Consider the following 18,278-nt stretch of genomic DNA (forward strand, 5'->3'; position numbering starts at 1 on the left):
CCTGGTAAAGTATTGATTCTTTCTTCAAACTTTGCCCTGCTATACTGTTACTCCAGTATGCTGTAATACTGCTGCTGTTTTAAACCCAAAGTCAACTTATCCCTGGGAAATGCATGTATAGAGGACTGCAGAAAGAGCAGCTCAGGTTATACAGCTACACCTGGGCAGTACTGGTACAGCTGGGAGAAAAGCACAGAGACGATGCTGCATGTCCAGCCTCTTCTTCCGCGTCTGCACATTAGGTGCCTCACCAACCCAGACTCTTGAAGGAGGAATGGCTTTTGCATTGAAGAAGCACTGATTGCAATCCACTGCACAGAGTTTTGACACTGTGCACTTTAAAGGGAACATTTTGAAGTTAATCTCTCTGGCAGCTCTCTGCAATGTGAGGTTGAGCTTTACGAAGCCAGCGCTGTAAAAGGAGCAACTTTGGGTTGGTGCAGTACCTAAGTAATCCCAAGAGCACTTTGCAAAGTGGCAAAGTACATATGAATACAGCGTGTGCGTAGGCAGGAGATAACAAGGAGCTGAGGAGAAGAACAGCTTTGCTGGGGAGGAGGTGGAATGAAGTGGGAGTGGGGCTCCTAGCCCCAATGCTGAGCCTCTGCAGCACCTTTAGCTGCTGCATGGCCAGGCATGAATGAAGGATGAGGTGCCAAGGGGGCAGCTGGTGCAGGCTGGATGAAGGCAGGAGAGCCACAAGCAGCATAGGAGTGTATTTGGCAGGACAAACCTGATTTTGTGTTGGTCTCTGGACATTTTATTTCCCTTCATGTCTCTGCCATACCAGTTTGTAAGACATGATTGGCAGCTTTCCCTTGCAATTTATTTGATCATGGTAATTTTTTTGACAGGCTTCCTTGTGATTTTTTTAATATATCAAATAGAGTTTAATAATAGCCTGCTATTAAGTCCTTTTGTTTTTCCCTTGGGATTTTCTTATGACTGTTGCCTCTCTTACCTATTTGAAGCTCTGAATCTCTTTTCCAACTGTGAAGAACTTAGCAGTGTGAGTGCATGCATGATATGTAAAAACATTTAGCAGAATTGTTGTTATGCTTGGGAATTAATAAATGCCAGTATTGAGGGTAATGGAAGGGTAAATCAAGCTTGCCTAATTTACAGAGGTATTCCTATTAAGTTCAGTGGGACAGGTTGGGCACAGGATGGTCCAACCCCAGAAAGTTTTATTTTACTTTTAAATTCACATTTTCCACTCATCTTTTGAAGATGAATTTTGTCATTGGCTCCAGGATGAAGTGACCTCTGAAGAGAAAAACCTCAGTGAGAGCAAAAGTGAACGAATTAAAATAAATTCTGCAGTATACATAATGGCTTTGAATTAGCAAAGACAGTAAAAAGAAAGTGGCTATATGCATTTAATCAAAGTAAGCACATCTGAATGGTACCAAATGGTACATTATTGTATTCTGTAATGGGGGAGACAAAATCCTCTTGTTTTCCTTATTCCCCTGATACTATTGGTGCTGTATCTTTCACTACTTGTTTTCTATCTCCACACATGGTAGGCTTGGTTTTTTCTGCTCTTTGCTTTTATTGGTATTTTTCAAGAAAGTCAGAAATTCTTTTCTTCTACTCATTCCCTTCATATGCAATGTTAAAATGGGGATAGCACAAAGCCTGATCTGACCCATCAGTATTCAGGTGCACAAAGGGAGACTCAGCTCTTTCCCTATCTCTTCTCATCTGCTTGCTGCCACTCTGGTTGTTTAGCCCCTGTATGATCATTCAAATTTCTTCCCCTTCTCCTCTGCAACTCAGACTTTTCTGTGGTCCCTGCCAGAAAATATATGTGCCACATACGGCTACATTTTGCTTAATTTGGAGTCAGAGTTCACAGGTAGATACTGGCTTGTGCCAACACCTGATGGTGTTTGTAGCAGTGTGAGGGTAATGTAACACTGTTAAGCCCTGCATGCCAGAAACAGACACAGATCTGCAGTTGTGGTGTACTTGTGGAAGAAGGGCATAACAGCAGTAACAGGATGGCTGCTGGTAGGAGCTGTACCAATTCAACCCTCTGCCTATCTGTTGGAAGGATAGAGGAAAAGATACCTAAGTGTGCCCACCCACATCAACAATAAGGATCGTATAAGAAGAGGAACTGACAGTGATTTGCAGAGTAATCTCTCTTCTGTAGAAAGCTTAGACATGCAGAAGTCTTCAGGTTCCAGCAACTGTCCCTAAAGCCAGTCAGTTCAGAAGAAGATGATTTTGTGGTTTGATGGTTTGATCTTACCACTGGAACATATATGGATTGGACAAATTTCCTGATTTAAACCTTTATTAAATGGGGAATATTTTTCAGGATATTATGCAGCCAATGATTATTTCTTTGTCTGCAGTGTGAAATTCCTTTAGTCTTTTTGCACTTTCTCTTTTGTCTCTCTTTGTCCTCCTTGTTTGCAATGGCATTTGTTATGACCATTGGAAGGAAATGTTTTTCTGGTTAGCTAATATTTAGGTTCCTCTTGCATAGTTAGAGGACTCCAGTGGAAGGCTGCAATGAGGTCACACACCACAACTGTATGGTGGTGATGGCTAGACAAGAATTTCCATTTGTGCTGAAGAGCATGGCTCAGGAGAGCCACTCAGAGTGAAGGAGACAAATTGTACATTTCAAAAAGACTGGTAAAATAACTTTAAAGGAGGAAAATTACATCATAGAATGGTTTGCGTTGGAAGGGACTGTACAGAACATCGCATTCCAATTCCCCTTCCATAGGCAATGACACCTTCCACTAGACCAGGTTGCTCAAGCACCATCCAACCTGGCCTTAAACTCTTCCAGGGATAGGGAGTCCACAGCATCTCTGGGCAGCCTGTTCCACTGTCTAGATCTTAGGTTTTCCTGAGTTTTCTCACAGGCTTTCTGAAAATCAAAACCAGCAGAAAGCTCCAAATCCAAGTTAATTTTGAACTAAAAGCTATGAACTTTTCAGAACCGTTAGGCCATTTCAGGGAATGCTGCATTAGCTGCAGCTATATAGTATTTTTCCAGAGCACTAATAAGTGATTGATGATGTAAAACCAGAGAAGTTAATAGAAAGTGACACATGTATTTTGTAACCAATAGAAATATGAAGTAAAGAAGAAAGAGTACTGCTTCCTTAGTGAAAAGATACAGAAAGAAACTTCAATCCCCTCCTACACATCGTGTCCCATTCTGTTCCCCAATGCAATGAAGACAAGAGGAGAAGAGGGATCAGAATTTATTTATAATTTTGGCACTAGGGATAAAAATAAATGGCTGAAAGTCTGTGGAAGTTCTTTGTAACTTTCTGAAGTTTTAAGTATGATTAGAGTGTATGGAGAAACTAGTATGCACCCTTTTTCTTTCCACTAGTTTGTCATTGTCTCTGGATTTTTGTGTCTCAAGTGCCTGCTTATTGAAGGAACCAGGGGGCTGAATCACTCCAGGCAGCCCACAGGTCTGGTGACTTCATTTCCTGGGTTATATAAAATCCAAACTTCCTAACAAATTGTTTGCAGGAAGTGTTTACCACATTGATGTAGAACAATTAGAGTGCACAGAAACCTGGCCAGGTTGAAAAAACAATTATGTGAAATATTGACATTATTTCTAAAGACCTTAAAACACGGCAGAGGGGTTTCCAGCCAGTGAGCCACCAATCAACCTACTTACCTGAGTTCTGGAGCAGAAGTGTTTAGTTAGCTGTCATGGCTAGATTTAGCGTGAAGGGTGGTGACCTGTGTGGAAAAAATGCAATTAAGGCATTACGTCTAGTTTGTTCCATTCTCTCTAATAAATTGCTTACCTGTGTAGTACAAGAGATCTTATATTAATATTTCTTAACATGGGTATTCATATGTCTGCTGAGGCCCCTAGGCTTTGGATTTAAATAGTCCAATTAACAACTGAGTATGTTGTTTAGTGTGGGAAGATGGCCTCCTAGTGCAAAAATTTGCTCCTGTTCTGAGCTGTTTGGAGCCATGAAGAATGAGAGCTCCCTGCACTGGTGTGGTGATGCTGTAGGAAATAAGGTTGACAGAAACAAGAACCAGCCATTAATCTCTCACTCCACAGAGTTACAAGTTAGACAAGTATTTCCCCATCCTATGTAGTCTAGAGGCTCTTGGGTACCTATTTCACACCATAAGTGCAGCTTTCCCGTGACTAATCATTCTTTGTAAACCAAAACAGCAAGAAAATAAAAAGAAGCAGAAACCTGTTGACAATATGCCACTTTCAAATTCATGGTTTTGCTTTCCAAAGACCCCAGCCAAAACAAACAACTTCTTATGCAGCTGTTATTGACTTCTTATGGAGGCCATGTTTGGTAAGCCTTGATTCTCTGACCAAGTTCTGTTAGTTAGTCTTATGGTTTGCAAATTTCCACCAGGATGGCAGGTTTCTGTTCATTTAATATTACAAATTATACCTATCAAGAGAATTTTTATCAACATGCATAAACAGAACCTTGGCCTGGAGTCTGAAAAGAAGAAGGATGCAGCTTCTGTGATGAGCTGTCCAGCATTACCTTTATGCAGAAGATGAAGCAGCAGAGATATTGGGAAAAGTACATCTTCACATTCAGCTGGAAATGTGGAAATGCAGAAAGCAAGTCAGCAAGCTACGTAAGTGAGCTGGTATTTGGCTGTTTCAGCTTAACTTTAAGTAAGATCTGAAACAGATATTGCCTTGACTGCTATTTTGTATGCAGTAATGGAAATTTGTTCTCTGAATCGTGACTATCTCAGGGGCTCTTGCTTGGAGGTGAAGAATGCTCACCTACAGGGAGTCCCCAGTGTTACTTTTCATCCTTAGATTCCTAAGTCAGACTCCTTGGTGGTACACAGGACTTACTAAAATGCAGCCACTAAGGGGATTGGTGTTACACACAAGAACTGTCAAAAGATTAAATTTCCCAAATGAGCCACGTAAGTGGTGCATAACTTCTTTGAGCCACATGTTTTCTGTTATGGAAATTCTGTGTTAGAACTATTTGTCAGAAGGCTAATTGTTTAACCTTTGGGTTTTTTGCTTTTAGTTGATAGCATTCAGATCTTTTGCTATGAAATTGTAGCTTTCTTTAGTTTTCCAAGAAAGCCTTGCTTCTGCTAAGGATCTGGTTAATTTCTTGCCTAACTTCAGTGACATGTTTGGCTATTGCAGGGTCTTTAATGTATTATCTTTGTAGAAGGCTGTAATACTGCAGTCTGCAAATTTCCCATTTAAAGCAGCACTCTTAAGACCATCTCCATTGGTATAAAATGTCTTTCTCACTTTAAGTTTTCTCATCTGTGAAAGGATTGTGATATTTCATTACTCTGACAAAATACCGAAACCTGTGGACAGCAGGACTTGTATGGCTCTTAAATATCATGCTACACTTAATTCTGTGTCAGGACTCCTAAACAGAAGTAGTATGATTTTCAGAGATGGGAGCAAATACAGCTGAAATCAAACCTAGGACATCACTCTGCATACATTAAAGTGCTTAACTATATTGACTGCTGGAATCATGAAAGAGTACAGATTATTACTATGTGCTGAAACTGTCAGTATTTAAACTTGAATGTAACCAAATATAGGGCTAAGAGACCTAAGCTTTTGCATCTGAATTTGGAGAGAGTTTGACATTTACACATTTATGAGCATTTATTTTGTTGCAGTTTTGGCAGACCCACAGCATCTCAGAGGGAGCATCGAAAATCACTAAATACTTGTAATGTTTTGGCCTTAGAATTGAGACTGCTACCCATTTTGTCTTTGCTGGGATGCAGCCACTTAAAGCACAAGTTTTAAAGATTCAAATAGAGATATCTTCTGCAATTCACGTCGTAATTCATGTTGGTATCTAAATCAATGTCCTCCAAGTTTATGCTGAAATTTGTAAAGAGAGCATGCTCTTAACATCTGTTTCATGTTAGAGAATGAAATAGCCTTTTTGCAGTTTGTCTCAGCTTTAAGTTGTATTGCAGGCCGTGACTATGCATGAGGACATACATACATGTAGACTCAGCTCTTGCTGTGTCAGTAAAAACTGTATACCTTTGATGCATCATTTATTGCATGAATCAACCTTTAGAGCTATTAAACTGCTTCTGGGGAATTTTTTAAAGACTGCTTAAGCCCTCTGAGATTTCATCCCCTCTGTTCTCCAAGTCTGCCTGTTATCATTTTAAAACAAACAAATAACTTCCCTACCCCTCTCTCCCCCAATCAGTCCTGAAGAAAAAACTGTCAGCTTTAGAAATGCTGTAAATGTGGAGAGAGTAAATGGCTTTTTTTTTTTTTTTTGATCACCATGTATTTGGGAGGGAAGATCTGAATGGTGATCATCAGAAATGTCTGGAAAATACATATGTAAAGAGCTTAATGGAAAATAGAGCATGTATGGTTCTCTTAAAATAATACAATGAAAAAAATTCTGAGTGGGTAGGAATATAATGGAAGCAAAGGTGATTGTTTACAATGTAGTAATAAAGCCAGGAAGGGTGTTTTCAGCTCTGCTTGCTCTGCTGCATGGCTTTTGAGCTATCATGGCAGAGTATATGTGAGAAATTGCCATCATTATAGTGAATCTGGAAAAGGCAGATGCAATTTTCTCCCTGGGATTATTGTGCCCAGAGAGCTGGGCAGTCCTTAGGTCTCTGGAAATCTGTTACCAGGGTGGGGTCTGATTTGGTGTTTGGCTCATAGATCTGTCCCTGAGCTGCTGTGTCTGATCCCTTTAAGTGGTTTCTCCAATGTGTTGTTCTGGTTTTGCCTTTCCTGTCTTGGAAAGGCTTGAGGCACTGATGCAGAATCAGCTCTCACCTCACATTGCCCAGGCATTCCCCTTAAGCTGGAAAAAGACTTCCATGCACAGATTAGGTAGTTCAGTGTTTGAACTGAACATCAACTGATCATTACAGTTAGCTGTGTGATCCTTCCTATGGGCTGTATAAGATTCACAGGGTGTGAGCTGATTCACCATCCACCTGTTAGCACGTGCGTGCATATTTATATTGTAGGTGCTTCCTGCAGGTATTCCTTGCTGTCAAGCCCCTGCTTACTCAACAGCTTTCTTACAGGTTACTGCTCTTAGCCATAGATGAAAGACCTGGCTGTTGGGAACTGTGAGGTTCTGAACTGTGAGGTTCTGGCTAAGATGCAGGGACACGGGGTAGATAAGAAATAATAGCGTATGGGGACAAATTAATGCTAACAGTATTCTGCAAGTATATATCTTTGTTGTCTTTACTCAGCTGCAGAAGTCACAGCCATCAGTGTCAGTGAAGCAGTCCTGTAGAATAAAGGCCATAATCTTTTGTCAGCCCTGTAGCAGACTGGTGCTCTCATTAGCTGTGTCTGAGGGAAAGGTCCTGTCTGGCTCTGAACACCTGCAGAATTAGAGCTCTGCATCTTAGCACTGGTGGGAAGGAAATCTGGCCTTCAGGCATTATCTGTAAAATGCAAGCAGGTTCTCCTTTTATTTTCTTTTAGTGGCCAAGATGGAATGCTATTTTGACCCAATCAGACAAAATTAGTGTGATTCCATTTGTATCTGTCAAACTCATCTTAACTGCAAAATGATTTGTTTATCAAATTACTTGTGAATATGTATGTCTTCAGTGTGGTACTAGACAGAGCAACTCTGCCTGTCTTTTGAAGAATTCAGATGGGATTAGGGCTTCAGCAAGAGTAAAATTTGCCTTCAGTTTGGTGGAGAAATGCTAGAAAACTTGGATTATATCTTTCTTGTTTTATAGCTACTAATGTAAATGCTGTATGCTTCAGTTTGTACCTCCCTTAGTATGACTTACCAAAATAAGGCTGAAATAAAGAAATAAAAAGAGCATGGAAAACGGAAATATGGAAAAAAATGTAGCAGAGCAGAATAATTTTCTCTGTACAACAAAAGTATTTAATACAAAAATCATAAAAACTCTTATTCCTGAGACTGAAAACAAGGGCATTAACTGAGTCATGGTACACAATGTCGTGTTAAAAATCTCTCAAAAATGCCAAATATCAGTTTGCATTCTGAGATAAACATCCTTTTTAGCAGGCTTGTACAAACTAGCAAGTGGGATATAGTTTCGATATGCCTGATGGTACACACAACTACCTACATTGACCATTTACCTCTTTGATACCACTTACAGGTTCTGAAGGAGTCAGGGTTTATCTGTTCTGTTAAATTTTTATTGTGTGATATATGGGAAATCAATTCTGGTTTATATTTCTGCCCAATTAGTATAAAATGCAGAGAGAGGTGCCTTGATGCTACAGAGATAAGTCCAGGTAAATTCTCCAGTAGGTTCTGTGGGCTACCCACTTAGCTTGCTGTTTTTGGAAAGAAGCAGACCTGCTTTTGACAGTGTATTTTGTGTGTGATGATGTTGTAGATAGGTAAAAGACAAACACTTTTGTTTTTCCAATTGCGTTCAGCTTTACAAAAACAACATAGTTAAAATTGGGGTTGGGTGAGATTAGGTAAGCCATTTAAAATGAAGATAACCTTTTTTGATAGTCTAATTTTCTAAGTGAAAGTAGCTGTGGGTGGATGCTGGGAGGTGCAGAGAAGCAGGCAATAAAGGACACACTGGGAAAAATGTGTATCTCTTTACCAAGGTCTCATCCTATGGAAATACAGGCTGTCCTCCCAAGGTCTGCATCTCTCCTGCATTTGCAGAGCAGTGACTGCCTGTGAGAGGAACACCCTGGGATTCCCCTCTGCGGTGCTGTGCAGCTGTCATTTTTAGCAATGTCACTGCTGCTTCCTGTTTATGGGAAATTCGTAGTGGGAATAAAATTGTTTTGGATTATCGCTCAAATAAAGTCAAAGTCCTGAGAGCCAGAACTGTGCCTGTTTTGATCACTTCAGTAATCCACCCCTGTTTCTGTAATTCAGCTTTTCCACCTTCCCTTTGGTGCTTTCCTCTGCAGGGAGCTGGATTTCTTTCCAATCAAACAGTGAGGGACTTGCTAGGGGCACATCCTCGATATTACACTACCCAGCTTGTTGAAGTTTTTGGTCTGTGGCTCACAGCTGATGTAGACAGTTTTACTTTGGTTGTATAAAATAAACCTAGGTGGTTTCTCTCATCTGAGGAGGCTAAGCATCTCAGTGCCTGCAGGAGAGCTCACTTGGCCCATTGTCTTTCCTCAGTGCTTTCCACACTTCTGTTGTCCTTACTCTCAGGAATTGCCTAGTCATCCTGTCTCCATGTGTTGGTACTGGCTTTAGTTTCCTATGACCTTTACTGCTTTTGAGGTCCTGTTGAGCTGTTTCACATCATTAGTGTTAAAAATGCTGCTGTCCCCTTAGTGTTGGGTGGTGGTAGTCTCTGTCTTCTTATCAGTCACTCTTTGATAGGGTGAAGGATCACTGACCAAAATGCTTGTTATGGAGAGAAAAATTAAGGACTGCATCTGCCAATGAAGGATGCCATGCAACTAGTAAAGATTTTCTCCTTTTTCCCTGAAATATCTACGTCTCTCTGCATTTTAAGCACAGGAACGGAATTAAGGGATAAAATATCCTCTTCATTATCATTAAGAACACTGCTTCGTGGCCTCTTTTATAAATCAGTAACAGAAGGTAATGGAGCAGAAGGTCCTCTCTGAGATCTTAATTAATCCAAGCAGAGATGTGTGTCTGTGATGTGAGTTAGGATTAGAAATTAGCTCTAAAAACAAAGCAGCCTATGCAAAATTGATGAACACTGGCCTATAAAACAATTCAGTGAATGAGTTCCCATTTGTAATGTGGCAATCCTTGAATTAATTGGCCAACGCAGTCTTCATCAGAGGAGGTAGTAAAGTCTGAATGAATAATTTTATCACTTTAAGTTAATCTGTGATGGTGTGGAGAGGGTGACAGATATGTTCTTTCACTGAACCAGACCCTAGTATGTTACCGTGGCCTTATAAAAAGATGCTCTTTTTACTTTTTGAGCTGCACCTTGAATACAGAGGCCTTTGATCTGCTTGGGGGGGTTCAGCCAGTCTCTGAGGGAGGGAAGGTATCCAGGAAAAAAGTGTAAGAGTGTGTATGTGGGCATCAGAGAAGAGAGAGAGGTTGGAGGAGTGACAGGCTTCCATGTCAGAAAGTGAACTTCTTCCCCACGCATGCCTGCAGGTGTGGGTGTTGAGGGGAGGCTGACTGCCTGACTTGCTTCTGGAAATCTTCTATGTTTTCAGTGGAGTGAAAGGAACATTATTTTTATTGCTATTAAAAGGTGCTTCTGCACTTACAGTGTCTGTAAGTGAGTATTACAGTGCTGCTCAGTGGAAGGTTAGCTGAAAGTCACAGGATGTGTTTAGTCTGATGCCTTGGGAGGCCTCAATCTGCATTGCATCTGTAATGGTCTCAAAACTGAGTACAGAGGATTAGGAGATTCCCATGGTCAGTAATGGGACACAGGAGGCCTTCATATGGGGCAGGGGTGCTCTTTGGTGAGCTGTGGGAGGGGAAAGTGAAGGCATGAGGATTATGAGCAAGGGCAAGAAAAAGTATGTAAGAGGACACAGTATTGTCCAGGTGATTAATGCTCATTTCCAAAGGCTCCAAGTGTAGATTGGCCTCTTGGGAGCAAGGCATTACATTGTTCCAAAAAGAAGCATCTGTGCGTATGGGCTGGGGTATATGGCACCAGGACTGAAGGACAGTGGTGATGACAAATGAAAGGTGGTGGCTTCTGTGTTTCTCAGGAAACTTCTTCAGTGAGAGGAAATTTTTGCAAGGAATGAATGCTGCCAAACTATTGATTTTGTTGTTGTTGTTGTTGTTGTTTTTGGTTTTTTTCTCTTGCTGCTTTATTCTGTGGGGAGACTATGTTGCCCAACATTTCCTGTTGCTGTTTGGGTAAGATGTCTCGTTTCAGCTGAAAGAATAGGGGAAGATGAGAATGATAAGGTGTTCAGTGGCCAGCTGCCCTTGTATGTAGTAGGGGCACAGAAGACAGGGGCTTGCCAGAAAGGTGCCTTGGATGGGCTCTGTTGCTGTGGCACACTCACTCTGCACATCTTGGGTGTTGCCCTGCTAGTCAGAGAAGTCAGCTGCCTCCTTTTGCTCCTCATGATAGCATAGCAAGTTTGATGAGTGTGGTACAGGTCTGAGCAACAGATCTGGTGTGTTGCATTGCCCTGCCCAAGCTGCAGGAATCAAGGGCAAGACTGCTCAGTAGGTGCTTCCAGACAGCCCAAACCACCTGGTCTGCCTACTTTATTATACCTCCCCTTATTTCTTCACCCTTCTGCCTCCATTTCCATAACTCCCTCTTAACTAGGAACTGGTCAGTGTAAGGTGGGACTAAGCAGTTTGCTTAGATGCCTTCCTGAGCCCACAGTACCATGGGGCTGGTGTGTCTGGAGGTGGTTATTCTGGCTATAAAAATAGTTAGATCAAAATCTAACTATTTTTATAGTTAGATAAGGTAGCCTTCTGTGCTACCTTTAGGCATTTTGTGTACCTCTCTCAGTGTTACCACCCTGGCAGCATCAGCCAAAGCAGGGTATGCAAAGTGTGCCACAGAAAAATGAGCATTTGTCGACAAGCCTTTTCCTTGCCAGCAACACTGAAGCAGAAGAGTATTCCCGGCAACTCTGTGTGCTGCAAATAGTCTTTGTTACCAGCAATTAAGGATTGGATGTGATTTTAAAGAATTATATTGGCATGTGTTAAACTTAACCCTTTCAAATCAAGTCATTATTTGGCACAAAACAGGCTTAGTCCTCTGCAGCTAGTATAACACAGAGCTTGAGAATGCAAGTCTGTATCAAAGTAGAAGAAAATTAGTAAGAGACATGACTGTGCCTCTGTGCCTCTGTGCACTATGTTACCTGCAGGGAGTTTGTTGGCTTCTCATGGGAAATGCCTAATCTGGCAGGTCAGGTCCACTCTCATTCTTCACTTTTCTTAACATTCTCCCCTCTTATGTCTTTTAAGAATCATAAACTCAGTTCTCCAAGGATATAGAATGGTTGCCTCTAAATTATGGGGTGGTGCTCCCCACTCTATCCTCTGTCTTCTCTCTTAGAAAGAGAGGAACCCTTGCTCATTAGGGAACCCTTGCCAGTTAGGTCTCCCAAGAACTAGTTAGACAGGAATAGGTCTGCTGTGAATGTGTCAGAGTAGCGGCATGTATTCTTTATATTGTTTGTGAGTATTGATTGTGTTCTCTGGGTAGTTCATAGATTTGTCTAATTCTTCATGTAATTCTCACAAAAAAAAAAAAAAAATCCCAAACAAATGAATAAGGGCACAATTCCTCAGTGGAATAAAAAGAATGCATTTTTTTTAGCCCAAGTTATTTTAGAGGGCTGACAAATACAAAGAGTATTTAGCAGCAGTTTTGAAAACGTAATCCACTGCTCTTTTCTGTTTATTTTTATTCCTTTCACCCATTTTTCTCTTTGTTTACTTTTGGTGTTTTTCCCCTCCAATTTTATCAATTGCATGCTCAAAATTCAGGGATGAGTTAAAGTGCAGGAAATATTAACTCCAGCTTTATTGAGAAATAACCCTTACTCAGTGAGTGTGCAAAATGTCCAAAAGGAAGAAAATGAGAGTACTTTTTGGGGACCTATACCCATTGCTAGTGTGATTAATTACTGTTAAGTAATTACTAACACTTCAGTAGTGGCCATAACTGAATTTTATGAGCACAAAAGAGCATAAGGCTAAAAGAAGCAACAAAGTTTATTAAAACACAGTAGAGTAGGAGAATCCTGCACCTCCTCTGGACATGTTCAGGGTGTGGGGAAGAGCTGGTGTCCCTGATGTCCTTCCAGCAGAGAAATGCATCATCTAGACAAAGTGCATGAAGGACAGCTTGTTTGATGCCTACCAAAATGTATCTATTCCTCTTTAAGGTTTGGAAGTGAACTGATGTCCTGGCTTGCCTCTGCCAGTGCCGTAGCAAGTGCTGTGAAGGAAGAGGTGTGGAAATGTTCCTTGTGAGCTCTGTGTTTGCACCCCAGAAGCTGCTTTGGAAGGATGTGGAGAGGAGGCACAGGTTAGATTTTTATTCTTACAACAGAGGGTAAGCATCCTGCTCCAGCTGACCTTCCATATTCCTGCCTCCCAAGCTCCTGCAGCATACTTCTGGTTTGCATATTGTTAGCACTGTATCCATCTTCTTCCCTTATTTTTTTTTCTAATATAATTCATCTTGTACCACAGAGCTGGGTAAGGCTAGCAGTAAAATAAAGCAATTGTTTACTAATCAAAGCCCAAGACAAAAGTATTAGTGCTTAGAAGGCTAATGACTATAGGAACAAACTATGTGGTTATAGTCTTTGTTTAAAGTGAGGTGCCTCCTTAGCTCCTCAGTACGTCTCACTCAAAGGCTGTGTTGCACATACTTACTTAAGGGAGATGACCTAATCTCTTCCCACATCAGATAAAGTCTTCAAAATTTGGGGGAATTCAATTTCCTATATAATTTTGCTAGTCTTATTTTTAATAACAGGCCAGTAGCAAAACACTTTGCCAAGATCTACTGCTGCTCTCCAATAGTCAGTCTCTTGGTCATCCTCTCCCCAACATGAGGGAAGGTTTAAGAGAGAGCATTTGTAGCTCCACACTGGACTCCTGTATGCACTTGTGCAAACATGTTGACTCCTTTAGGTTTCTGGGGGCAAACACCATAATTTCTATATGCTTTTTGTGGGGTGAGAGGATAAGATTGCCAGAGAAGCTTCCCTGAGAGACATGACTGTAGCAATAGTAGTGACTGCACGCTGATGGTGGGTAGCTCCTCTGAGGGAGGAGCAGTTGTTGTCTGCCTCACATCTGGATTACCCAACAGTCATGCCAAACTTAGCTTCCCAAGCTAGTGAGGAGGTACCTTGCATTCCTTTCCCTCCCACCTGGAAGGGCTGAGCCCTGGAAGGGTGAAATAAAGGCTGATTGTTTGTCTAAGGTGGCCACTGTGAGCAAAGCTGGGACCCATCTACTCATTGTACCCTGTCAGAGCTGGTGTTGACTTCTGCTGCCAGCCCTTGTACCATTGCCATAATTCTCTAGGCTGCCATCCAGAAAACGTGTGGGGATGTATGCAACACGAGCGGAAGAGGAAGGTTTGCTGGGTGCGGTGAGGGAAGAACAGTCAAAAAGCTTCTGGTTTTGAAAGGGATGAGTAGTTTAGATGCATGTGTTGCTAACGGAGGTGAGAAAGGTCAATAGTTTGGCCTCCCATGACCATTTGTAGTGACATGATGGAATCTAGCTAGAAATATGCAGAAGAGCATGATTGAAACCTGGAGTTGCTTAAAATGAGCTAAAATTCTAAGTACCATATCAGTAGCTGCTTGACACAGGAAAGGAGACCTGACTTTTGTAAATAAATTTTTTTACTTATCTGTGTCTCTTTAACAGAAACTGGAGTATCTGGGGGTGGGGGGGGGTGGGAATTTAAAGCCTCCTGATGGCCTCAAGTTCAAAAAATTACCAGGACTAAAAGATACCAGTAAACATCTAAGGCTTTTTGAACAAATAGTGTGGAGTTATGAAAAAAAAAAAAGAATTATGGGCTTCACCTTAATCCCAGTGAAGTCCAGAGGGGTTTCAGCATGCTTCTTCAAATGGAAGATGATATCCTAAGTGACTAAGAAATAGACTTGTTTGTTTCTTTAAAGGACCAGACAGCTTTATGAGTAACTGTTGTATTTTAGCCAGTTATAACTACCTGTTTGTGATTAGGGGAAGTTGTTGTTGTTGTAGTGCCTCTTATTGACTGCTTGCTGAGTCACTTAGAGCATAATTAGAGAGATGAAAGGCCACTGTAGAGTCCTGAAGAACCAGTTCCTGGCCAAGTGCCTCTATCTTTCAAGACCTTTTTAGTGTACCTTTGATAAAAACTTTGAAAGCAAATAAAGAGCTACTAGGCAAGGAGCTGATAAGGTAAGATTTGGAAGTGCAGGTATCTGCTATTCCAAACAAGGGGCATGCTCTGAAGCCACAGAATAAACAAATGATGACTGGCAACAACTAAAATCAGGCAAAAGTTAAGAAGGAACTCATAATTAGGAGAAGCTGCTACTTGAACCAAGACCACTGTAAGGATTTGAAGGATTTCTAAGAGGGAATAGAAAGTAAACTGGGAACTGGTTCTCTGAGCATGAAGAACACTGGAGGCACAGACAGAAGTAGAAGATTCCATATTAGCTGAAAACCCTACCAAGGTAGAGGGATTTCCATGAATTCTCATAGGTTTCCTTCTTTCAAACACTTACAGTTGCTTGTGAGTAACTCGGCGGGGGTATTTAGGGACACCACAATAGCCACTGGAGTTGCTAGGATACTCAGTTATATTAAAGAGGGGATTAAAATTCAACTAGAAGGTGTAAACCTACATGGCATAGAATTGAGGGCAGGCAGGAATATCATGTGAAAGGTTGCCATCTCTTCAGTGTCAGCAGTCGGAAAAGATGTGATAAAAGCGGTCACAGGAGGAGGGAGGATCAGTGTGTAAGAGATTTTAACGCAAGGTTACAGGAGACCGGCCTGAGGCTTTCTGAACTGTGAAGGAGATAATGTCTAAAAATATTTTTGAAACCCCAAAACCTGTGAAGGGAATAGTGAAACATTTTCATTTCCTTCCTGGTTTTCTTCTTGAATGAAGCCCCTTTACACTCCTTAATGTAAAGTTAGTATAGTAAATGTAGAGCTGATCAAAGGATATACTTCCTTTCCCTACACATTGTCATCTGCTGCAGCCTGCAGTTGCAAGAGGTAGAGGCACATGAAATAGATGCTGTGGACTCACCATTGAAAGACTGGCAATTTTGCAGCACAATGCAGCATTAGTATCATAGTACCTGAAGCAATAAGTGATGGTATTGCTCCCAAGCAGGTGTGGGGAAGGACCTCATGCACAGATTTGCACAATTAGCTGGCTACTTACCTCTTCCCTTTTGTCACTCCAGGTCACACACATCATTTCTCTCGCACTTTTAGAGATAGCTACAGTGGTGCTGGCACGGCAGCCCCAGTGGACCACTCTTCTAATCTGCTGTGGCAGTTCACCTTCTATGTAGGCCACTGCAGAACAAATTAAACTTTTGGTGTTTTCGTTTTCTTCTGCAAATGGCTTCCTTCCTAGGTTCAGTTTTTCATTTGTATCAGCATTCACTTTTTTTTTAACTACGTGACTCTGTCCCTCACCTTTGGCCTTGCAGAGAATCCTGTAACTGTTTTCCTGCAAGTGGTAAGTGTATTTTCAAGGCCTAGGCTTTAAATGGTTGTTCTAGTTGAAAAAAAAAAAAAAAAATTCCTCTCACGCCCTTGACATGAAAATAACAATGTGAACAATGGGAGCTGGCCGGAGCCAGCCTGACGCTGGAGCGCGCCGCGTGGAAGGAGGCTGAAGAGGGAAAAAAAAGCCTCTACATGCCATGGAGGGAGGATGTTCAGCAGACTATTTGCATCAGGGTTTGAGAACCCACACAATAAAAATGAAAGTGCAGAATGCAGGCCAGCTGCCTGAGATAAGATCACATTGTTGGAAAGGGGAGAAGTGTACTGTCTCCACACTAGCTGGGCAGGCAGCAAAAGTACTCTGCAAAACAAGTGGTGAGATCAGATGTGCAGCCGCTCTTCCTTGGTTGCTGATGTATCGAGTGATTTTGATTGATTTTTGGATGTCACGGTATGCCACAGCCAACCTGGGAGAATTAAGCAGATGGTATAGCATGCAGGGGAATTGTGTGGAGCGTGGATATGGAGGGCAGCTAAAATCAATCATTTTTAACAAGTAAATGCAACTTTGTGCAGTTCCCCAGTGGTGGTAGGGCTGTAACTGATGCGATGGCTTTATTGCAGCTGTTTGTGGGTGCGTTTGGCCTCAAACAGGGAGGAAAGAAGGCTCTGCTGTGGCTCAAACAGAGCTCTCATTTGTTCTCTGCTCAGCTCTGGGATTCGGTTCCTCACATCTGTGGCAAATCATCTTATTTACCACCTCCAGTGACCAATTCAGACGTCGACAGAAATGTCAGTTTTATAAACTCACAGATGCTATTAGGGGTAATGAACTAGATGGATTTTTTAATTGTATATTTAACATACACTGTGGTAAGACTACAGAGTTGGGTTTGAGCTCTCTCACCTAATTTTTAACTCCAGGGTTTTTTTAATGAAAATTACTAAAAATAATTTTAATCCCCCCTAAATTACCTTTAAAATTCTCATGTGCCTTCCTCAAGCATTGCAGAAGATTGTGGAGCTGCACTCTGTTTTCATTTAGTCTGAACTCTGTTCATCATCATGTGCTGCTGGCTAGTATTGGTGGTTTAACTTTATGCTCTGTGGATGATTTCCTGGGCCAACTACACTACTTTTACACTCTGTGATAAAAAAAAGTGATTGCCTGTGTGATTGCCAGGCAGACATGGAGGGTTTTAGCATGCCTGCCATTTTTCTCCACCCTTGTGTGGGCAGTTGCTTGTGTAGAACAGTGCTTTCAGCTCCAGTGCTCTCACCTGCTTTGTCCTCTAGGGCTCCTTCTCTCCTGCTTTGGATTTGCAGCCTCTTAAAACCACTAGGAAGAGATTTTAGGATGAATTTCTTGAATACCACAACACCAGCTTTATGTCTCTTCTGATGTAAAGCGTGGACAATATCTTCTTTTCACTGCCTTCTCCATGCATGCCCCTCGGCACAAAAATACCTGGTGTGGGAAAACCCTGTGCTAAACAGGGGCAACTGGAGAAACTTCACTGCAGAGCATGATGCTGTATAGTTCATCCCTGCCAGAAAAAGTTGCTAAGCAAGCCTGCAAACAAGGGATTCTTCTGCACCTTTTGTGACCACTATGATGTTGTGCCAGAAGACAATACCTTTGTCTATTCCCTGTGGTCGTGGTTGGACCTGAGCTCCCCATATGAATGTGCATTTCTAGAGATAAATTCCACACAGTCCAACGTGGCTCCATCAGGTGAGCTGGCTGAGTCTTTCTCTGCTAGTGTGTGTAAATATTCCCAGTGTTCTCTTCCACACTACTACTCTTTCAAATAAAAAAGTCCCATTTAAACAGCTTTTTTCTCTAGCCATCAAAGACATGGACAGGACTGGCACTGCAGTTTAGAACCACAGGCACTGGTGGTGATTGCATGGAGCTGTAGAGGTTTGTGTATGCCTTGGGTCAGGATTATCACAGGAACTGTATGTGTGGATTCAACATCTTTAGCAGAACTGTTTAAAAATTACTTTCCAGTGCCCAGAATTACATGCAGGATGCATTTGGTTGTGTGAAGATGCTAGTCCTGTGCTCATGGTTAATTTGATTATATTTTTTTTTAC

At 41.6% G+C, this 18,278-nt stretch overlaps 1 protein-coding gene and 1 long non-coding RNA gene across 2 annotated transcripts in view; one reads left to right on the plus strand and one right to left on the minus strand.

Moving 5' to 3' along the window:
- Positions 1–18,278, plus strand: part of PDE10A (phosphodiesterase 10A) — a 340,723-nt gene that overhangs the window by 114,415 nt on the left and 208,030 nt on the right. The gene's annotated exons all lie outside the window — the stretch shown is intronic.
- On the minus strand, positions 1,446–17,415 carry LOC137471134 (uncharacterized). The gene is made up of 3 exons (XR_010997424.1): positions 15,886–17,415; positions 3,668–3,732; positions 1,446–1,797 (listed from the first exon to the last, which is right to left on the minus strand). It is a non-coding gene; the product is annotated as an uncharacterized lncRNA (long non-coding RNA).

This window comes from Anomalospiza imberbis, chromosome 3, assembly GCF_031753505.1.
Source record: "Anomalospiza imberbis isolate Cuckoo-Finch-1a 21T00152 chromosome 3, ASM3175350v1, whole genome shotgun sequence".
Lineage (NCBI taxonomy): Eukaryota > Metazoa > Chordata > Aves > Passeriformes > Viduidae > Anomalospiza > Anomalospiza imberbis.